Below are 24,501 nucleotides of genomic sequence, written 5' to 3'. Positions count from 1 at the left end.
ACTCAGAAGTTCAGGGAACACCTCAAGGTCTTCTTTAAGCTTCTGACCTCAGGAGCCAAGTCTGGACAAAGAAAATGTTCCTGATAACCACCAATAAATGGATAAAGATGGCATTCCTTTTGAGATCTGCATATCTCCCAGATAGATAACACTGTCAACCTCAGTGCCCCTTTTCCTGTCACCAGGCACATAGGCAGCTCTCCTGTCAAACCAAAACAAACTCCATCTTTTGTGACTTTGAGGAGGCAGATTTTCACCTGCAAACTGCCTCCTGGCCATTCAACTCATTAATAAATCTCTTTATCTTCTCCAGGCTTAATGGTGTAAACCTTAAAATTTCTTAGACTTATGAATGTTGGAAATTTCCCCATTGGGAAATTTCATACTTGAAAAAATTTCCTACTGATAGTAAGAACTCTATTGGAATATGAAACTCCTTGGCATGGGAGGATCCTTCTCCTCCCTACTTAAGACTACTTTAGGACAGAAACCTTTTGCTAAACAATGGAAAGGGCTTTGACCTATGCTTAAGCATAGAACAGGAATTTCTTTGAGTCATGATTGATTTTAGAATTGATACAATAGAGATACTTGGAATGACAGAACCAGGTCTTGGAAAATACAATCTCCACCCTACACAGAGTAACAGGATTTAGGAAGGGCTGCAGCAAAGATCAAGATTTAATTATTTAAGAATATGACCTTCAACAGACATGTGCAAAGGGGGCAGACCTCTGGGCGGTCCTGGGTTAAGCTAGAGCCACCATTGGCACAGGGGAGACATCGACAGTGATTGGTAGATGTGAGAACTGAGGGGAGGGAACTTAGATTGTTGGCTTAAAGATAGAAGGGTCTGAGGACTGAGGGAGTGGATGCTCTGAGGAGGTCTGAGAGGAGAGAGGTCCTGGAGGGAGAGCTCCTGGAGAGGTCTTGAAGGAGGCTGTGGAAGGAGAACTCAGGAGGAGTCAGGAGGAGAATTCTCTGGAAACATTTCTTGAAAGGAGGCTCTCTTGAAGGTGGAGCCTGAGATTGGCATGAGAAGGCCTTACCTAGAGAGATCTTGGGTGAATGATAAAACCAACTGACTGATTTATCTCTTAGGACTGAGGTCTAGGCCTTATTGGCTTGAGGCCCTTCATTCTTATTCCTTTCTTACTTTTTCTATTGTTTAATCAGTGTATTATAAATTAAATTTCTCTATAAAACCCAGTTGGCTTGGGCATATTCATAAATTGGGAATATATTCCCTGGCGACCATCTTATATTTATATAAAACCAAGACACAGTAGAAAACATATTTCAGCAGTCATAATTGCTATATATTTCCCTTGCTCCCAAACATTTTAATTATCACATTTTATGGCTCCCACTCTCTTATCTACAACTATTTAACACTCAAAACTATTTTAAATCTAACAATGGGGAGGGGGCAGCTGGGTAGCTCAGTGTGTTGAGAGCTAGACCTAGAGACAGGAGGTCCTAGGTTCAAATCTGACCTCAGACACTTCCCAGTTGTGTGACCCTGGGCAAGTCACTTGACCCCCATTGCCTAGCCCTTACCACTCTTCTGCCTTGGAGCCAATACACAGTATTGGCTCCAAGACAGAAGGTAAGGGTTTAAAAAAAAAAATCTAACAATGGGGAGTCATGTCATTCCTTGGGTGGGAACTGAATCAGGACGGCTCTTCCATAACAAAACTTCTTGGCAAGTAACATGCGTTGAAACAATAGAGTCTTTTACCTTGTCGTGGGTTCTCCTTCCAACTCTTAGGCAGGTTCAAAGTATTTTGTAGTTTTGCATTCCTGTAATTACGATTTACAAGCTCCCACTGAGCTATTTATCTTTCAAGCAGCCAGAATATAAAATGAGCTTACAAAAGCATTTTCTCTGGACAGAGTAAGAGGTGGGATAGAACAGCCCTCCTCATTCGCTCCCCCCTACACCCACCCCCATTAGGAAGCACTTTGCTGCAAATAAATAAATAAAGACAGACCTCACGAAGGCCATTCACACCTCGGATGATGCAAAACCACCATCTACTCTAGTGATGTCCCCTGCTCTGAGACAGGAGTGATTGCGTTTTACCAATGGGCCAGCCAGTCTCCACTAATTCATATAGCTCTCTCTCCTCTTACCTTCTCAGTATGTGGTGTTGCTGCAGTCTTTGTTTCCCTAACTCAAGCCAGCATTCTTTCCACATTACTAAAATAATAACGAATGGGAGAACTGGGGCTTCTTAGACCAATGTGAAGTTCTTGAAATAAATAACAGAGGTCACATGCAGACAGAAAACAAACCCTCTTTATGTTCCCAGGGAACCCTGGCTAGCTTCCTGCAAATTCTTTACTGACAGATCTACCTGAAAAATGGAGAAGATACAGAATGAAAAATCAAAAGAGGATAGATTTTTTCCCTATCACTCAAATAGTCAGTCTAGTGAGCCAGTGCTTAATAGTGCCTGGCACATAGTAGGTGATTAATGTTTACTGTTGATTGAGCCTCTCCTCATTCCATATCCATTCTATACTCCACTGATCCTAACTATGATGGATTCTTCTGAAATATATGTCCAACTCCTCACCACCACTAACTGTTCATTTCAGGGAAAATCTACTCCAGGGAATATCAGAATTCCAAATCCAAGGAGAGGATATGGGAGCCAGTGCCATGGAATTGACAAGTCTGAGCCCTGAGGGCTGGCCAGGTTTTCCCAGGATAGAGATAATATATAATCCCCCAGCCTGAGAAAAGTTTCCAGAGTTAGAAAAAAGTTTGGCAAATCCTACCCAAGGCCATATGTACAAATAAGGGCAAGATGAAAAAGAGGATGAAAATACTTACAATTAAAAGATGAAATTTTGGGGTAATCAGATTCATTTCAAGTCAACACATATATAATTTTTAATGAAGAAGACATCAAAGTCATCTCTGGGGATGCAAATATTTTAAAAAGTATATAATCCTTGTCTTTAAAGAGTTTAAAATCTACTTGAAGAAGGGGAGAGAGTGAACACACATACACAAATAAGTATAGTCAAAGGTAGGATGTGATGGGTCCAAAGAAGAGTTATAGGCAAAATACTCTAGGAAAATTTCAGAAGGGAAAAAGCATCCCCATCCCAGGCAATCAGAGGTGACTCTACAGAAATCATAGCTGCTGAGATGAGCCTTGAAAAAAGAAAAAAGATTCTGAAAGATGAAGGTAAAGAATAAATGCATTCAAAGTGGAAAGGTAGATCAGAGCCAAATCATAGAGAGCCTGACATGCTTGACTGTGTTTGTATTTTATCCTCGAGGCAATTAAAGGCTGTGAAAATGAAATGAACGATGATTATATTAATTATATGGACTTGATCAAACTTCCATTTTTTCCTCAGGAGTTTATGATCCTATGGAACTTTGATATAACAATAATGCTTTGCAACTATAAACTAAGCTTGAGAGACCTACCAACTGAATGCTAACCTTAACCTTCCTGTCTGCATGTGACTTGTTAACCTTTTCCAACTGAATCTGGACTAGGAGCAGCCTTAGGGACTTTTCCAGATAAAGCAATTTGACTCAGAGATTCTCCAGATTAAGCAATGATTACAGTTGTGTTTTTCAGGGACCCTCTGGGCTTACCCAAGAAATTGACTGTTATTCTCTTTCCTCTGATCTATGGTGATTTTAGGCAATAAAAAGCTAGCTAGCCCTGCAACTGGCAGGCTCCTTTTCTTAGGAAAGGAGTTCCACTTGCATGCTATTCTATTGAAAAGAACTAAACTCTGGTTTAATTTAAAACTGATTCTCAGTGTCTCTCACTCAGTCCAACTCTGGTCCATGGGGCCAGACACCAGATTGGTTGACAAACCCACTGAAGGATTTGCAGGGATACACTTTAGCCAGTTCATATTGGCTGGTGAGAACCAATCGTTCAATTTTTATTGTGAATGTTAGTTTACATTGCAACTGCTATAAGTCAGGGCTTGATTTATTGTTTTGTTGATTATCTAGCCTAAAGAAAGTGAAAAAAGGCAAATAATGCAAATTAAATTTTAAAATGCATTTTTCCCCAGATAGCTGATTGTTAAGCATTTACCAGCATGTGTCTGGTATTAAGCCCGAAGAAGGGAAAATCTGGGGCAATGCAATAGCTATCTTTAAGTATTTCAAAGGCAAGCTATGGGGATGAGAGATTATATTTGTTCTGATCCATTCTAAAGGACAAAATAAAGAATAATGAATTGTTGCAGAGAATCAAATTTTTGCTCAATAAAAAAGTAAAAACTTCCTAATAATTGGGTAGATCAAAAATGGAATGTGTTTACCCATTACTCTGAAGGTAAGGGTTTCCCTATCACTGGGGAAAATGAAAGCTGAATGATCACTTGCCAGGGATGTGGTAGTTGTAATTCTTGTTGACATATGGTTTGAACTCAGTCACAGGCTCATAGACCTACAGCTATAAGAGACTACAGAGGCCATTTAATCCAATTCTCTCATTTTGCACAGTGCCTGGCATTTAATGGGCACTTAAGAAATGCTTATTGGAAATTTGCAAAATGAGAAAATGCTCAGGAGCATAGAGATATTATTAAAAGGAGCATTTGAACTCAGATCCTCTTTCTTCAAAGTCAAGACTTATCCCATTGTACCAACCTATCTCCAATAAATTCTAAAGTCTCTTCCAACTCTGAATCCTGTTTCTGCTTCAACTATTTCTAAAAAGATTTCCAGGGCCCGAAGGATTCACAAGTGAATTCTATCAAACATTCAGAGAACAGTTAATCCCAATACTATACAAACTATTTGACATAATAAGCAAAGAGGGAGTTCTACCAAACTCCTTTTATGACACAAACATGGTACTAATTCCAAAACCAGGCAGGTCAAAAATAGAGAAAGAAAACTATAGGCCAATCTCCCTAATGAATAGAGATGCAAAAATCTTAAATAGGATACTAGCAAAAAGACTCCAGTAAGTGATCAAAAGGGTCATCCACCATGATCAAGTAGGATTTATACCAGGGATGCAGGGCTGGTTCAATATTAGGAAAACCATCCACATAATTGACCACATCAACAAGCAAACCAAAAAGAACCACATGATTATCTCAATAGATGCAGAAAAAGCCTTTGATAAAATACAACACCCATTCCTACTAAAAACACTAGAATAGGAATAGAAGGGTCTTTCCTAAAAATAATAAACAGTATATATCTAAAACCATCAGCTAATATCATCTGCAATGGGGATAAACTAGATGTATCCCCAATAAGATCAGGAGTGAAACAAGGATGCCCATTATCACCTCTACTATTTGACATTGTACTAGAAACACTAGCAGTAGCAATTAGAGAAGAAAAAGAAATTGAAGGCATCAAAATAGGCAAGGAGGAGACCAAGTTATCACTCTTTGCAGATGACATGATGGTCTACTTAAAAAATCCTAGAGATTCAATCAAAAAGCTAATTGAAATAATCAACAATTTTAGCAAAGGTGCAGGATACAAAATAAACCCACATAAGTCATTAGCATTTCTATATATCTCCAACACAGCTCAGCAGCAAGAACTAGAAAGAGAAATCCCATTCAAAATCACCTTAGACAAAATAAAATACCTAGGAATCTATCACCCAAGACAAACACAGGAACTATATGAACACAACTACAAAACACTCTCCACACATCTAAAACTAGACTTGAGCAATTGGAAAAAACATTAACTGCTCATGGATAGGACGAGCCAATATAATAAAAATGACCATCCTACCCAAACTTATTTATCTATTTAGTGCCATAACCATTGAACTTCCAAAAAATTTCTTTACTGATTTAGAAAAAACCATAACAAAGTTCATTTGGAAAAACAAAAGATCAAGGATATCCAGGGAAATAATGAAAAAAAACACAAATGATAGGGGCCTTGCAGTCCCAGACCTCAAACTATATTACAAAGCAGCAGTCATCAAAACAATTTGGTACTGGCTAAAAGACAGAAAGGAGGATCAGTGGAATAGACTGGGGGCAAACGACCTCAGCAAAACAGTATATGATAAACCCAAAGATCCCAGCTTTTGGGACAAAAATCCACTATTCGATAAAAACTGCTGGGAAAAATTGGAAGACAGTGTGGGAGAGACTAGGAATAGATCAACACCTCACACCCTACACCAAGATAAATTCAAAATGGGCGAATGACTTGAACATAAAGAAGGAAACCATAAGTAAATTGGGTAAACACAGAATAGTATACATGTCAGACCTTTGGGAAGGGAAAGACTTTAAAACCAAGCAAGACATAGAGAGAATCACAAAATGTAAAATAAATAATTTCGACTACATCAAATTAAAAAGCTTTTGTACAAACAAAACCAATGTAACTAAAATCAGAAGGGAAGCAACAAATTGGGAAACAATCTTCATAAAAACCTCTGACAAAGGTTTAATTACTCAAATTTACAAAGAGCTAAATCAATTGTACAAAAAATCAAGCCATTCTCCAATTGATAAATGGGCAAGGGACATGGATAGGCAGTTTTCAGATAAAGAAATCAAACTATTAATAAGCACATGAAGAAGTTTTCTAAATCTCTTATAATCAGAGAGATACAAATCAAAATGACTCTGAGGTATCACCTCACACCTAGCAGATTGGCTAACATGATAGCTATGGAAAGTAATGAATGCTGGAGGGGATGTGGCAAAGTAGGGACATTAATTCATTGCTGGTGGAGTTGTGAACTGATCCAACCATTCTGGAGGGCAATTGGGAACTATGCCCAAAGGGCAATAAAAGAATGTCTACCCTTTGATCCAGCCATAGCACTTCTGGGTTTGTACCCCAAAGAGATAATGGGGAAAAAGACTTGTACAAGAATATTCATAGCTGCGCTCTTTGTGGTGGCCAAAAATTGGAAAATCAGGGGATGCCCATCAATTGGGGAATGGCTGAACAAATTGTGATATATGTTGGTGATGGAATACTATTGTGCAAAAAGGAATAATAAAGTGGAGGAATTTCATGGAGACTGGAACGACCTCCAGGAAGTGATGCAGAGCAAGAGGAGCAGAACCAGGAGAACATTGTACACAGAGACTAATACACTGTGGTATAATCGAACATGATGGACTTCTCCATTAGTGGCGGTGTAATGTCCCTGAACAATCTGCAGGGATCTAGGAGAAAAAACACTATCCATAAGCAGAGGACAAACTGTGGGAGTAGAAACACCGAGGAAAAACAACTGCCTGACTACAGCGGTTGAGGGGACATGACAGAGGAGAGACTCTAAACAAACACTCTAATGCAAATACTAACAATATGGCAATGGGTTCGAATCAAGAACACATGTGATACCCAGTGGAATCACACGTCGGCTATGGGGGGTTGGGGGGGAGGAAAAGAAAATGATCTTTGTCTTTAATGAATAATGCTTGGAAATGATTAAATAAAATATTATTTTAAAAAAAGATTTCCATAGCTTCTCTCTTCAACCACACTTCTAAACTACTGGAATTGCTAATTAATTTATCAAATTATGAAATGGGGGCAGGCATGGTTATTTATTTGAGTACATACTGGTGTAAAAATGAATTATTTAATTTCTTTAATTTAATGGGGGACCTGGAGGTCCTCTTACCATAGAGATGTGTAGAGATTAACCAGCCCACAGTAACAGGAAGTAGGAACCATTGATCACCCCTGCTGATCAAGAGTCAGTTGCTGACAGTTAGGAGAGTCAGTTGGAGAGTCAGTTGCAGACAGTTAAGGCTGGCAGTTGTGGGGGAGCTGGCTGCTGGGAGTGAGCTGGTCATTAGGGGTTGGTTGCTGGTCATGTCTCTTGGTGATTAGTTGGTGGTTGGCTTTTAGTTGCTGGAATATAAAAGCAGGCCTGAGTTTACTGAGAGGGCTTTTGGCTTTTACTTTTAGAGGGCTTTTGTGCCTCTGGGATCTCTAAAGAGCAGGAGGTCTGTCTCTGAGGCAAGGATCTGATGTTAGTTGGCTACTGACAGTTTAGGCTGCTATAGAAAACAGATTGAAGGAGTGAGTGAGTAGTAGCTATCTATTATTTTAGGGAGTTAGGTATAGTTAATGATTCATTTATAGATAGTGTAGGTTAGATAGGGCTGGTGTTTGCCAGGCAAGAAGAAGCTGTCCTCAGAAAACAGTTAGAGGTAGTTATTAGGAATTTTAGGTATATTTATAGGGTATTAGATTTGTAATCTCTCTTCTTTTCTATCTTTCCCTTCTTTCTATATTCTTTTACTATCTCTATTTTAATTAAACTAAATTTTGTATAATTGGAAATCTGTTACCCTAAAAACTACATTTCCCAGGAGCCCTCTGACTTCCTGTCATTATGTACGTCTTATAGACAGGGGATATTAGGCAGTGGGATTGCTGGTCCTGGGCCTCTTTCCTTCCTGGGTGGTGACTGTGGTGGTAAGTGAGGTTTTTGAATAGCTTGATTAGCCATGGGCACATGGTTTTTTTATTTTGTTACCTTTTAATTCCTTTATTCCTAATGATCATTAATAAATCTCTTAAAATATAATATTTTTATTATTTCACATTAATTTTAATTTTTACAATGATGGCAACCAGAAGTTAGAAAAGGAATTCTCAATTTTTTAAGGTAGCCTAGATAAATTTTTTAAGCCATGTTTCTCCTACCAAGGCTTTTCGCATGCTTCCCCCCTCTCGAGAACTCCAAAAGAACTCTGAACTCTCTTTGGAGCTGCTGCCCTGCTCCTCCTGGTTTTTATTACTTCTGCCATCTCCCCCCCTACCCCCCCACCCACGTTTTGCTGGTCACCCACCATACTGGCCCAGCTGCTTTAGTTTGAGGGACTTAGTGGAGAAGAGATAAGTTGTTTCTCTCTTCCATCTTCCTGAGCCAACATTCCTTGCTGCTTCCTCTGGCATTGCTGCTATTGATCCCGCTTGCTCCTACTCCTGTTCTGGCCCTGGCTCCAGCCCCAGCTCTAGCTAATGTTGCTCTTCCTTTTGGTGCTTCTGGTAGCTACCACTGTGTCTTTGGAACTCACAAACTGGGAGTCCTTGGACCCACTCTCTGGACAGTTGGTAAAAAACTAGAGTATGTTTTCCTTAGGCAGTAATTAGCCTCCTAACTCCCTGTGCATGTGGCAAGGGAAGCAAGCAGCTCTCCAGAATTTTACTCCAGGGGGGAAGGGGAAGGAAGTTTACTCTTCCAAACAGGAAGTAAAATTGTAAGCATGGCGCACTCTATGAAAGAGCAGTGCATTACCTATATCAAAAAACTCCTAGTTTTAGGATGCTTTTTCTTCCTACCATTCCTGGGTGCTCTGGTCCTTTTAATTATCTTGCCTGAGATTCAGGGGAGAAATTCCTCTCCCTATGACCCCTTGCCATTTGGGCCTGCCCAGTCTCTAAGATATATTCAATTTGGATTCCTCCACACTGTGTTCAGGGAAGAATTCTCCCTCTTTGTGACAAAAGGAATCTAAATGGATGGAGAAGGAACTTTAAAGAGTCTGGAAGTAAAATTTTTAAGCCTTTTCAGACTCCATTGTTTTATATTATAAAAGTCTGTATTTTATTGTATTTTGCTCATTGTTTTAAGATTTAATTTTGTTGTTTTAAGTTCATATATTAATCTCATCAATACTATTATGTTACACTGAATCATTTTAATCTACTCTTTTTTAACTATTAGATATATTGTTATCTTTCCCCTATAACTATACTGAACAAAATATTGTAAAAACCCATAAACAGTCTTTTATTCCATTTTGGCTTTGTTAATTGTCACATAGATGATGGATGGACTCTGTCAACCTGGTTAACAACCTTTGGAAAATTTAATGAGCTAGATATCTCAAATTGATTTTAACAGGTCTTCAGACATGAGTTTTAGATTTTTTTTCAATAGCTCTGACTCATCATCTTGCCAGCCTCTGAGTTATTTGTAATAAGAGGTAAAGTTTAGTAGCTGAAGTGAAGTACAATTATGTCCCCACCTCTGCATATGTAAAAATGAAATGGGTAAGACATAATAGTCTCATACCAGAGGAGCTAGGAAGTTGTTCCTAGGGTGTGGTACCCCTGGATGGCTCCCAAGAGGGAGCATCTCCCATTTGTAACTCTTTAGCTTACTCTACCCTTCCACCAGAATGATCTAGATTCTTGGTGACATTTTTTAGACCCAACATCAAAAGTACAGAGGTTTGTATCTTTTCTAGACTCCTCTGCCATATTTTTGTAATGGTGGCAGTAATAGGTTTTTAAAATATCTCAGCCAAGATAAAAGATTGCTATACCTGAAAAACTTGTGACAAGTATCCATTAGCTTCTAAGGTTGTTTTTTTTAATGCCATAAATCAGACTCATGTGAATCCTAATGATAGTGGGTTTGCTTGCTATTGTCATTAAATGGGCTATATAACTTTGAGGATTTGGTACTTTTTGAGTGTGCATTACCTGTTGTACTACTGTTCTTTATTAAAAAACATTTGCGGGAGCAGCTGGGTAGCTCAGTGAATTGAGAGCCATGCCTAGAGACGGGAGGTCCTAGGTTCAAATCTGACCTCAGACACTTCCCAGTTGTGTGACCCTGGGCAAGTCACTTGACCCCCATTGCCTAGCCCTTACCACTCTTCTGCCTTGTAGCCAATACACAGTATTGACTCCAAGATGGAAGGTAAGGATTTAAAAAAAAAACAAAAACATTTGCACTCACTCAGTGGATCATGGCCAGGTTAAAAAAGGAAATGGATCTCATTTTGGATTAAAAAAAAAAAACCTTTGTATTCTACCTAATCAAAATCGAGAAGATTTTGATTTTGCAGTAACACAAGTTTAAAATACATTTGCCCTAATATCAATGCATACCCAAAAAGCTTTCAACTATAAAAATAATGCCATTGATTGTTTTTTAAAAGTTATGGGACTTTGCTTAATGATTCTGTCTGATTCCAGGAGAAGGGAATACAAAAAGAGCCATTGCACAGTGCCAAATAATCACAAAGTTATTTGCATAGTGCCAATCCAATTCAAGGTCAAAGAGACCAAACCAATCCTCAGGGACTTATGACATTCTGTGTTAAAAAAAAAAACAATGACTTGATCATGTGTGAGACTCGAGGTTGCAGCAGTTTAACATGTGTTAAATGCAGGACTTCCTTGTACCACACACTCTATATCAAATATATAACATCAATTGTTCTGTCTCAAATATCCTTGAGAGAAAACATAAAATCAGATCATTTAATTCTGGCTCCCAGTTGCTGCTAAAATCTAGTCCCTTTTTTGTCTTTCATAGTGTGGCAAATTATCTGTAGTCCTGGCTACTGATTGGACATATGCAGAATTACATAAATCACTTTAATTGGGCCCTGATTCAAGGACCTGTTATAGGTTTATTTTTCCTTTACTTAGAATTTTTACACATAAGACTTTGATATTTTATATTTCATTCACAAAGTTATTTTTTTAATTTGGATTTTTTTATGTTTTTTATTTCTCTTATTAATTGATTCATATACCTCATAACTCAGTCATGCATTCCTAAGTGATCCCTGTGTTTTTTCAACATCCTCCTCAGGGGGGAATATATTATTATTCTAAAGTGCAAAGTTTAAATTCTTTTTGAGAGTAATTTCAGGATAAAAAGCATGCTACCTCTCTGAATCCAGAAAGTGAACTATTTGGAGAAGATGCCACAAAGATGCCTGCACAGACCACATGCTGTACCAGAAGATCCAGAGTCAACTTTAGGATGTGGTGATTTGAACTGTGTGAGGTTGAATGCATTTGTTTTTTAATGTATACTCTTATGTTAAAGGGGACTGCTCCCTAATTGCCTTTTTTGTCAATGATCCTAGCAATGATTAGTTTGTTCTAACTTAAAAGTTGGTTATACAAGATCCATTGGAGAGACCAGTCTTCCACAGACCTGGGGGGGCGGTAATATAATTGGAAATCTGTTACCCTAAACACTACATTTCCCAGGAGCCACTGACTTCCTGTCATTACATACTTCCTGTAGACAGAGGATATTAGGCAGTTGGATTACTGGTCCTGGGGCCTCTTTCCTTCCTGGATGATGACTGTGGTGGTAAGTGGGGTTTTTGAACAGCTTGATTAGCCATGGGAATATGGTTTTTTATTTTGTTACCTTTTAATTCCTTTATTTCTGTCAACATGGAAATATAGAGATCCCCAGTTTATTTAGTTTGAGTGTAGAAATCCCAGGTTTTGACCTTGTCACAGGAGAGGTTTCCCCGTGAGGGAAGGTCCCTCTTCACCAGACAGTGAACTTCCTGGTAGTTTGAGTGGGAACAGCTAATCCCATCCAATATTAAGCATCCCTTTTGTCCCAATGGTTTCTCCCCCTAGGCTAAGGTCCACTACCAAGGTGGCCCAGCCCTGGGTTTGGTCTTTCCCTTTTGTGTACATTGTAGGGCATCAGCCCCTCACTATCATTCCTGTCTGGAACTCCTCATTTTCCTTTCTCACCATTGTAAAGTCAATCAACTGTCCCTCTAATCCTAAACCCCCCAGGCCATCTAGAGTGGTGTATATAGGTTCCTCAACTTCTTTTGTTCCCCAGAGTCCATCCTGAGTCGGTGGCACTCCCAGGGGCTAGAGACCAGGGTATCTTGACTCTGTGCAGTCTTGGGAAACAGCTCTGTTGTCGTATTAGTAGCGCTAACAACCCCTTTTCCCTTAATTAAAGAGTGATTTTTGACTATTTAATAGTTCTGTGTTTTTTCTAGTTGACATTTCTAATGATCATTAATAAATGTCTTAAAATATAATATTTTTATTATTACACATTAATTTTAATGTTTATGGTTGTTAATTGTTAAAAGCTGCTAGAAGTTTTTGTTTCTCTGGCTTAAAGGGATAATATTAATTTATAACTACTATGTTCTCATTAAAACTTAAATGATTAAAAGCTGCTCTCTTATTTTTGTCACAACCCCTATTTTAACCCTAACACTGGGAAAAGCCACAATGGCAGTGAGAAATGAGGCTTCAATCACAGTTTAAGAAGTGTCAGCTTGGAAAAACACAGACCCACAATAGTAGTCATAAAAAATAAATCTTTAATCAGGATAAGAGACAAGTCCTTAATAACTGGCTACCACAAAGAGCTAAGCACTTAATACCACATAGAGCCAAAGTTCTGGGGATCTGGGCATAGTGTCTCTGGGAAATTCACCACCAAAGATGATTTTCCAAAGAATAATAATATACATTACATACCTTTTTGGGAATTAAGGACAAAAAGCACACACTGACAGGTCCTAACAAACTTGGGAAAGAGGCTGGGGTATCAGGGAGTGATCTAAACTACAATGGATACAAAAGGATGGCTCCCATCATATGCTAGTCTTCTTTGGAATGGATCTCTGATACAATGGTAGAAACTTCTAAGACAAAAAGGTGACTGAGGACTTGGGCATTTCCATACTTATGAAGTTGCCAACAAGCTATGATGAAAGATTGAAAGAAGAATCTGATTTCGTTGTCTTCTTACTCTTTTCCTTCTGTTGAATGTTTGTCTGGCTTTAATTTTATCCCCCTAGGAATCACTAGTTTCTTTTGGTTTAAAATTTTTAATTTGGCTTTGTTCCTAGTGATTTTTAAAGACATTGATCTTATTAAAGTCCTTCCCCTTTCCAAAAAAAAAAAAATCCTATTCAGGATATTCAATGGATGCTTGGTAGTCCATTGTTCAGTCTAAAACAAGGTCAGTCAGGGACTTCTCTTAAAGCAAGTTCCCAAGAGACAGAGGCAAACTTGGGGCTCCCAAAAACCCAGTTAATAGAAGGCAGAGAAATATAGGGGTAAATAGCACAGAAAGTACAGAAAAGGGTGACAACCTTGTTTTATAAAACCCCAAAATTACCTTTGTCAGGAGGGAACTTGCCTATGAAGATTTCCCCAGACTGAAAAATAAGCCATCAAACATACATTAAGCACCCTGAATAGGAGTGATAGAAATACTCAAGTGTTACTACGTTTTTGGGGGGGGGGGGGTTGGTTTCTCTAATTGTATTTGGGCCTCACCCAGGTGCCCTAGCATCAGGCTACAATCTCTTTCCTAATCCTCTATGTAACTGGTCAGTTGTTTCTCTTTGGTTCTATTCCCTCAAGTATTCTAGCCTCTGGCTAAACTCCCTTTTTCCTTGATCAATTGAGGGGAACAACTACCTACACAAAAGAATCTTGACCTCTGCTTTAATGTGGCAAAGGGTCTTTTATTTCATCCTCACAAGAACTAGTACACACAAGCCAGTATTAAAATGTTACAGCCAGCCATTAAATACAAAGAATGGATGCACAGAAGTTCCTTTTATCTTAGTCCCTAACAGATCATCCCTCCCCTCATTTACCACTGGCCCAGTGCCAATTACTTGAGGGCTACATTCTAGTCACGAGTCAGCTGATCAGAAAGAACAATTTACCATGTCTCCTTATCCCAATCATTCTCATGAGTTTTAAACAATTGAAGCAAAAGCAACTTCACCTGTTTGCCTCTTGAAGGACTAACCTATCATGTGTTCATCGTCATGTCCTGCTGACATGGATGTGGGGAATGAGGCTTAAGCTGGGAATTTGAAACTTAACTCAATTTTTCTTTACTTTTATGAGAGGAGTCCACCATTTTGTCAGAACCTGTTCCTCACATCCATGTAAGCCAAACAGTTGTCCTTCCTTTTCTATATTCTCTAAAGTATATATAAGATTCCAGGTTCTTTAGTTCAATGGAAATTTCCATAATGGAAATTCCCAATTATTGTGTTTTTTACAGGAGACAGTGTTCCCAGAGTCTCAAAGCTTACCTCAGTGTGGTGTTTGTGTATGCACTTGCCTGTGATTCTGTGTGGTGGCCATAAGAGTATTGTCTCCCTTGTCCTGATTAAAGATAACTTCTTTGTAACTGCTTTGGTGGTTCTATGTTTTTCCAGATTAACAAGGAGATACAGAGATAGACAATGTGGGGACAGGGATTGGATGCTGAAGGAAGCCAGGCAGTTTGGGGAAGAGAATGGGGGGAGGAGAATCAAAGAGAATTCACTCATGTAACCTCAGCTTAGAGTCAAGAGCACCCTGCAGCATGGATCCAGATGGAGAGGAATACTGAGGTATAGGACTTTGAGGTTTCATTTTTATAACGTTTTGATGGGAGATGGACTAACTCTTATTCATACTGTAGTAGTCACTGGGCCCCCTAATATACCCCAAATTCCTAGAGACAAACATTACATGAGACAAAGCCAGCCTAGTGGACCCTAGGAGGTGGCTGAATAAACAAAGAATCCTTGGCCTCTAGCTTTATTTATACTAGTCTTAAGATAAGGGTGTTAGCACAAGGATGTGTGGAGTGAAAAATTAGTGTGTTATTCTCAACTTATTAATTATTGGTATCTCCAAGATTTCCTATCCCCTGATGATTGCCCCACCCTCATCCTTCTCCCTGCAAGATAAGATTATCCCACCCCTTTCTCCCTGCAGGGCAAAAGCCTTATAGCTTGTAAGTGTTTTGGGTTGGATCTTTGGAATTTGTGTAGGGACTTGCCTTAGGGAGATGTTCCAGACTGACCTTGTCTTAGACCCTGAAGTACCTCAAGACCAAATCTTAAGAACACTTTTGTCTTAGAAGTTCTTCTTGTATCCATTGTAAAACATCAGCCTCTCCCAGGTAATCCAGCACTTAACTCCTCCTCTCTTTGAATAATATTCCTGTCCATTATTTCTGGATTAAAACCTGTCTCCAACTCTTGACCATTTCCCTAAAATGTTAATTTGAAAGAAAGCTCAAATGTGTAAAATAAGTCTATTGTATTTGTAAAGGGTGAATATTATGGTTGAGACTGAGAAAAATCTAAATTTAAATGGTCGCCAAGGGAAAGCCCAAATAATAAAATACCCAAGTCAGCTGCCAAATTTTTATGGTGTTTTAATTACAACAGGAGGAAGAAAATATTAGAGGGAGAGAGAGAGAAGGAAAAAGGGAAAGAAGGAAAGAGGGAGATAAGAAAAGAAGTTTAACTCAGAACCACTCTGGCTCAGGCTGAGCCAAAGTGGGTGTTAAGGCCTTGGAGAGTCAAGGCAGGGAAAGGGATTAGTCCTTATCACTCATGTGACCAATCTGAAGGAAAGCAGTCTGTGGGGCTCCTCCAGCGTCAAGCTCCAACCTCCAACTGCACTCTAGCCCTCCTCCCAGGAAGTCCCAAGAACTCCAGAGGCTGTTCTCTCCCTCATTTCCTGCGTCTCACACATACCAATTGTGGCTCAAGCTTGACCTAGGACCATCCAGAGGTCCTTTTTTTCCACCTGTCTGTTGAAGGCCATATTCTCAAATAATTAAATCTTGAGTTTGCTGCAGCCCTTCCTAATCTTGTTACACTGAGTAGGGTGGAGAATGTAGTTTCCAAGACCTGATTCTGTTATTTCAAGTATCTCTATTGTTATTGATCAGGAAATAGCTAAATCCACTCTTCTAAAGAATGGTCTGAATAGGGTGGAGTAGTTTTGAAATTCACATATTTTCCTATAGGTTCAGGGTTTTTCTGTAAATTAGTGTCATTTTGTCTGAGAGAACTGCAAGCCATCAAAATGGATTTCCCACATCCTAGAAAGGCCCTGGTCAGCTCCACTGATTAGTAGGCCAGGGATTTCTCATATCTATTAACTTATTGTGGCTCTAATAGGAAAAGGGGAAGCCAGGAATTGGTGTGAGAAAGCTAGCTAGAAAAGGATAGAGGAAACCATTAATGTAAAGTGAGTAGCTGCTGGAAACCAGAAAAGGATAGGCTGAAATTTTTTTAGTCAAATTTTGGTCACAAGCATAATATAGAAGGGAGAAGTCAAGTTCTGTTCCTCTAAGGTCAAGCAAGGAAAGAAGGAATAGCTTCCCAAAAATCAGTAGAGTACCAGCTCCAGGGAAGAGCTGGAGGGAAAAGTTCCCATCTGCCCTACTCTCCATCTTTTACTTCTAGGGGATCTTTTTCTTTTCATTTGTGGGCACAACTCTGATGAATACTGAGGCCACCCTGCTCTTCAGCTTCCCTGTCCCTCTCCCTTGTAGTACCTCCTCAGTCATTCATGCCATTAGAGTTTTCACACACACGCCAAACAGATGCAGATAGAGAATGAATCCCTTCTTTTGTCCTAGTTGAAGGATGTCCCTTGTCACCTCCTTGCCTGGGACCTACTGATCTGTGTTAATGCTTCTATCTCCTTTTCTCATAAGGAGCTCTTCTCCACACCTTTTTCTTCTATAGACTACCCCTATGCATTAAAGTTGTTTCTGTGCCTCTCCGATATGCCCTCCCTTTTCACCTGTATATGACAGAAAAAAGGAAATTACCCTAGACCTAAGGTTTTTATAGCAAACAATTTGACTCAGTTGCCCAAGGGCTTCCCTGTGTCTCACAGGTAGAGCAGCCACCTCTGAATTGATAGAAGCTATAGAAGAAATTGTTTTGGACTTTTCCCCTGAGAGTTTATAACTCTGATACTGTAGAAATTCTGCTTAATTTCCACCACACAGCATTTCTCTTCAAGCAGACTGGTAAAATTGAAGTGAACTTGTTGTGGGGGGATTGTCTGATCTGGTTTGGGTGCGTTTGGCTGCTCACTTAAAGAATTACAGGCTCTAAATAAAACCTGAGAAAACAGAGACATTCTATTAGGAAAAAGGATTAAATGGCTGAGGTGGAAAACTGCCTTCCTGAGGGACAAGAATATCAAGATTATATACCTTTGGGACAAAATGGGATTGCAGGACAAAAAAGGGAATTACAGAAAAGTGAAGAAGGGGACAGATTAGGAGGGGGGATTCTGAGATTTGACTGGTGGTCTGTCAGTAATCCCTCTATGAGGCACTTTGATATCTGAAGTGCATGCAAAAGGTATATATCAATAAGGGAGTTAAATTATTATACATCATTGTGAGGAGTCACCATGCCTGGAGAGTGAGCAAAAGGTGCAAGGGGCTCAGATCATAAATGTAAGTGAAATGACTTGTGTGTTTACAAAGCTGCCTCTTTGTACTTGAGCTTTCTCTGGCCAGGGGTCAGAGGCCAGGCTGTTTATCACATAGCCTTTAGGATTTAGGAGTCTCCAAGTTTTTCCAGGGGTCCCACGTCCCACCCTATCTCCCCCTTTTTTGTTTTCTGGGGAAAAGAGAGTGGTGGCCCATCTTCTGTAGCTTCTTCAAGCCTGAAAATGAGGCATAGAGATGTCCCTATCTATTAAGGGGGAAAGAGAATGGAAGTTCTTGTAGGCTGGTCCAAAGGTCTGTAGCTTTGATGATAGAGGAAACTAGAGAAGTGATAGCATTATGAATATAGCAGGATGTATGCAATGATCATGATTATTGGTAGGAAAAGGGAAATTATCATAATCTTAAATCCTGTTTATCCCTTCAACTTGTAAATAGAAGAAATTCGTATGCACATATGGCATTACAGAAAGCAAAGACAATAATAATTCACTAAGATCAGGCTTTTTCTCATTTTAGTAGCTTATCTCCAATACCAACAAACTCATAATCAGATCTCAGATGTGCCTTGTAGTTATCTGTTTCCCCCCAAACCCATCTCTTAATTGTCAGGGGTAGTTCTCCTCCTCTGTAGATTTGCTTCTTTGTTTCCAAATTGCTTGCAGAGATTCTTTCACTATTTCCTGCTAAAATCTTTTTTACAAAGCAGTTCTCAATACAGATTAGTACAGGTTTTATATTTAGCACAAGGTTCAAGCATTTTATTGATCTTCTAACAGTTAGAAGATCTAGTTAGAGGGGCAGCTGGGTGGCTCAGTGGATTGAGAGCCAGGCCTAGAGATGGAAGGTCCTAGGTTCAAATCTGGCCTCAGACACTTCCCAGCTGTGTGACCCTGGGCAAGTCACTTGACCCCCATTGCCTAGCCCTTACCACTCTTCTGCCTTGGAGCCAATACAAAGTATCCAAGACGGAAGGTAAGGGTTTAAAAAAAAAAAAGAAGATCTAGTTAGTTGTAGTACTAGAAGATCTAACCTCAGACAATAACTCTTTAAGAAAAAACATAAAGGTAAACAGTTGCTCTCTTAATGATACAATCAGAGGACCCTGTTATTGACATAAATTCCTAGAAAAGTAAATACTATTCCTACAACTGACTGTATCCTTGCTTCTGTTATCTTTATCCAGAATCAGGATTTAGTCAGGCAGTGTACTTAACATTCTAAAGTTGATATTGGGAGTTCTTAAGCTAACTCTCCTCCTTACTTGTCACTACTTATACACAATTAATTAACAACTGGGACTACCTTTTCTAGCATTCCAGTTACAGATCTGACCTAAAAGTTTAGATGAGAAGACTTGATACTACAATAACATAATTACATCATTTTCAATTCAATAATTAATCAATTTACTTAACTTACAAGAGATTAATTGTATTCCATATGACAGAAAAACTAGGAGTGGTGTGCAGACACACTGAATTAGTGTATATCAATTGTGTTGCCTATTGTGAAACATATTTGATTAGTAAGCATATTCCAATTTTGAGAACTTCAATTACCAATTCATTTCATTGTTTGGGATATCATTAGACTGAAAACTGTCACATCCTATTCATTTTACATATTTCCCCTTGATGACCTTCTCTGATCATAGAAATTTGTCAGAAAAGGAAAAAGCAGGGGAAGGCTTATAACAACATCAACACTGGTCCTTCTTAAGCATAAGCCTTTTAAAGGCACAGTGATTTAACACTGTTTGACTTCAGATAAGAGTCAGAGCTGTCAATTAATCATGCAGTCATAATTCTGCTTCACAGCCAGACTTAAAAATAATCAGGTGGGAACATTCCTATTAACATAAATCAGAAGGATTCCATCTCATCTGTGCTGAGACTCTCCTCTAAACTTCCTCTTTCCCCTGACTCCCCTATAAGGACTTGCACCTTGTGGTAGAGACTTGAAGAGAGAGAGGTTTTGCAGGACAAGCCAAGATGCAAGAACCAAGGCTGGGGATCTGGCTGTCAATCAAGAAGGTTCCAAATAGAATGTTCCCAGGAGTTGGCAGTTGAAGCTGGCTGAGGACCCTTGTGGGACTGGCTTGGTTTGGGGGCTCTCTGACCAAGGGGGAAACCTCTGCTCTCTGAGATTTGACTGATCAAGAGTTGGAGGAAAGTCAAGCTGAAGGAGAGACTTTTCTTGGTGGCTTTGTGAAAAAGAAAGAAGATTTCAAACAGTTGTCCTCCATCCATCTCTCAAACTGTCTCTGTCACAGTTTGTGACAAGACTATTTCCATAACCCTCCTAAATTCTCCTTATAGTTTAGGGACACCCTCATCCCTCTTACCTCAGTTTCCCATCCTGTTATCACAACAAACCCCTTACCTGAGAAAGAAAACTTGAGTATTTTATAGTCCACTCAGAGGGGAGGGAGGAAGCCAAAAGGTTTCCAGAAGTGGGCAGTTAAGGGAGGGAGCGAGGGAGGAAGAGAGAGGAGGAGGTTAGGAAATATATTGATCCATCAGTCATCAGTAGGCAAACCCCAGAGCATTCCCCTTTAGCAGTATCCCTGCGGCAGCATTCCCCTGTATCAGTGTCTCTCAAAGTATTTCTATCCCCATTGCAAATAGGCAAGTGTGTCCCCATACTTAGTAGCAGCATTTGTCCTGCAAAACCTCTCTCTTCACAACCTGCAACAATTCAGGATCACACTCCTGAGTAACATGTCTTTTTCTCTTATAGTGGATTACTGACTTGATCCATCAGACAACTATAAACTAAATTTAAAACTTGAAATAATATTATTTCTACTTCCAAGAGCTTTTATCCCCCAATGGTAAATCTCACTAACCACAGCTGAGAGCTAAATATAATTAAGCTTACTCTGATGAAGTTGCAATAATAATAAAAGTTTACCAGGGCTCACATACATATAAGAAATTTCATTTAGTTCTTCTCTCTTCTTAATCTTAAACTCATCCTGGCATAAAGATCAGTTATTAGAAATCATTGTTGTTTTATAAATAGATTTGTACATTCTCAGTACAATCTCATTGCTTTGAAACTCCATAACCCAAACAAGTTTTCTGTTTTATAGAGTTGGTGACCTTGCTCACACAGACTTAAAAGTTACCAATAAGGGAAATTCTACAGGCTTTTCCTTTGCTTTCCATACATAGAAATTGCATTCAAATTTTTCTTTCTTTTTTCTTTTCCAGTCCTTATTCGGTCTCACCACTTAATAATAGACCTAACTGATAAGGTTTTCCCCATAATATTATGATTCATCTGACTGGGAGTTCTCAGAGGCCTTGGGCCCATTAAAAGTTTCTCTCTCTTCCTCCTCCCTCCCTCCCTCCCTCCCTCTCTCTCTCTCTGTCTGTCTGTCTGTCTGTCTCTCTCTCCCTTTTTTTTTCCAGAGGGAAAACAGGACAGTTCTTAAAACTCCAATTAAACCCAAAATTAGAAGGGTAGCAACAAATTGGGAAACAATCTTCATAAAAACCTCTGACAAGGGTTTAATTACTAAAATTTATAAAGAACTAAATCAATTGTACAAAAAATCAAGCCATTCTCCAATTGACAAATGGGCAAGGGACATGAACAGGCAATTCTCAGCCAAAGAAATCAAAACTATTAATAAGCACATGAAAAAGTGCTCTACATCTCTTATAATCAGAGAGATGCAAATCAAAACAACTCTGAGGTATCACCTCACACCTAGCAGATTGGCTAACATGACAGCTATGCAAAGTAATGAATGCTGGAGGGGATGTGGCAAAGTGGGGACATTAATTCATTGCTGGTGGAGTTGTGAATTGATCCAACCATTCTGGAGGGCAATTTGGAACTATGCCCAAAGGGCGATAAAAGACTGTCTGCCCTTTGATCCAGCCATAGCACTGCTGGGCTTGTACCCCAAAGAGATAATGGACAAAAAGACTTGTACAAAAATATTCATAGCTGCGCTCTTTGTGGTGGCCAAAAATTGGAAAATGAGGGGATGCCCCTCAATTGGGGAATGGCTAAACAAATTATGGTATATGTTGGTGATGGAATATTATTGTGCTAAAAGGAATAATAAAGTGGAGGAATTCCATGTGAACTGGAACAACCTCCAGGAAGTGATGCAGAGCGAAAGGAGCAGAACCAGGAAAACATTATACACAGAGACTGATACATTGTGGTACAATCAAAGGTGATGGACTTCTCCATAAGTATCAATGCAATTTCCCTGAACAATCTGCAGGGATCTAAAAAAAAAATACTACCCACAAGCAGAGGATAAACTGTGGGAGTAAAAACACCGCTGAAAAGCAACTGCTCGACCACAGGGTTGGAGGAGATAAGACTGAGGAGAGACTCTAAATGAACACTATAATGCAAACTCCAACAACAGGGAAATGGGTTCGAGTCAAGAACACATGTGATAACCAGTGGAATCATGCGTCGGCTATGGGAGAGGGAAAGGCGGGGGGGGGGGGGGGGGGGGGGGGGGGGGGGGGGAGGGAGGGGAGGAAAAGAAAACGATCTTTGTTTCCAGTGAATAATGTATGAAAACGACCAAATAAAATAATATTAAAATTAAAAAAAAAAAAAAAACTCCAATTAAACAATTAAAAATGGATGGGAGATTCATATACCTTACAGAAAATAAGATTCAATACCTAAATATTCAAATTAAAACTCTAGTACTTTTTGGTTGATTCCCAATTGATACAGTTGGAAAAGGGTTAATAATTCTGCAGGCAATTTAACTTCCACTCACATTATCTCAACCATTTCTTTCTGTGATTAGTGGTGGCATCATCTCCCAGTTGTTTATTCTACTGTGGGAGATGAGAATATTTAAGCTTTAAATATTGATAATAGCTTAAACTCAAACCCTCTGTTTACTCAAATAATACAAACAGATTACAACTTTCTTTTAACTTTTTTCAGCTTTCTTCACTCTCATTTCTACACAGTTAAATTTTTCATTAAAGTTTAGTCCCTCCTTTGAACTTTGATTAAAGTCCCTTTACTACAACTGCTTTTTTCTTTCATAACCAAATCCAACATTCCTTGAATCCTCATCTTTGCAGAGAATTTATATGCCACTAAGTATTATCTTAATTGCTATTCAGTGACCCAAAGGATCCAGATTTTAAACAGAATTTACCATTTAAACACTGCATCTTAACACAATGCTTTATCCTATTTATGTCAGACACTAATTTAGTCCAGAGTACAAATTGTTAAACTGAGAATTTATGATTAAACAAAATCCCTGATCCATAGTTTGTATCAATCACATTGATTTTTACATTCAACCAATGAAATCATTCTTTTAAAAAACATACATTTCAGTAATATTTCAAACTAGCTGAGAGATGTCTTATCTTAAATGGACAAATTTAAAAGTTTTCTCCTCTTTAACGTTAGCATTCTGAATATATAAAGGAACTTGTGAGCACTTTTGCTTGACTGAAAAATCTTGGTGTTTAATTGCTTCTTCCTTCTCATCCATTTTACTCACTTGTTGCTTGCTGATTTCAAAACAAACTTTTCTCTCCATGCTGTTAACAGAGCTTACTTGGTATCTAGAGCTATGGCCTTAGCTGCGTCTCTCAACAACAGGTTGATTATTTTATTAGGAAGGCTTAAGAGGTTTTTTTTTCCAAATTGCAAACCTCCAAAAATCTCAGATATCACAATTTGCAAGCAGAAATGGGGAAGATATTACAATTAAACATTTTAAGAAAGTACTAAGGAGTTTCATAGACAAAATCAAATGGACATATTACTTTCTAGATTAAAAATAATAGTGAAATCACAAGAAGTTTTCAGAGCAACATTCCTTTATTAATTTGGTCATTGCTTTAAAAATTCTCTCAAACCTTAATTCACTTTATTCCAAATTTCAACTATTAATGAAATCTTTCACAGCATCAAACTTTTAATTATTTTAGTTAACATGTTGATAGAATGTGCATTCCATTTTACCTTTCGTAATCCTCTGACATTATGAATTGCTTAAGCATTCAAATAAATAATTTAGATCTGTGATGGCAAATCTATAGCATATGTGCCAAAGATGGCATGCAGAAACCTCTCTGTGGGCATGTGAACCATGGCCTGCCAGAGCTGCTCCATTCCTCCTCTCTACTATGCCTCCCCACCCCTCTGCCCAGCAGACCAATGGAAGCACTTACTGCCTCCCCTAAGTGGAGCACTTCCCTCTCTTTCTCCCTCCTCTATCTGGGGTAAATATTTCTCTCTTTGCCATATGATTATGTTATCTGATCTGATTCAGGGGTACTTCTCACTTAACGAATTACACACTCTAAACAAAATCTTAGAAAATAGAGAAATTTTATTAGAAGAAAGGATTAAATGGCTAGGATGAAGGTTGAAAACTGTCTCCCTAACAGACAAAAGGATCAAGATTATATACCTTTGAGACAAAAATGGGATGTGGGGCAAAAGGGGGAATTACAGAATGGTGAGGTGTACATATTGAGGAGGATTC

The sequence above is a fragment of the Monodelphis domestica genome, chromosome 7 (assembly GCF_027887165.1).
Source record: "Monodelphis domestica isolate mMonDom1 chromosome 7, mMonDom1.pri, whole genome shotgun sequence".
In the NCBI taxonomy this organism is placed as follows: Eukaryota; Metazoa; Chordata; class Mammalia; order Didelphimorphia; family Didelphidae; genus Monodelphis; species Monodelphis domestica.
Note: the sequence above shows the minus strand (reverse complement) of the source record.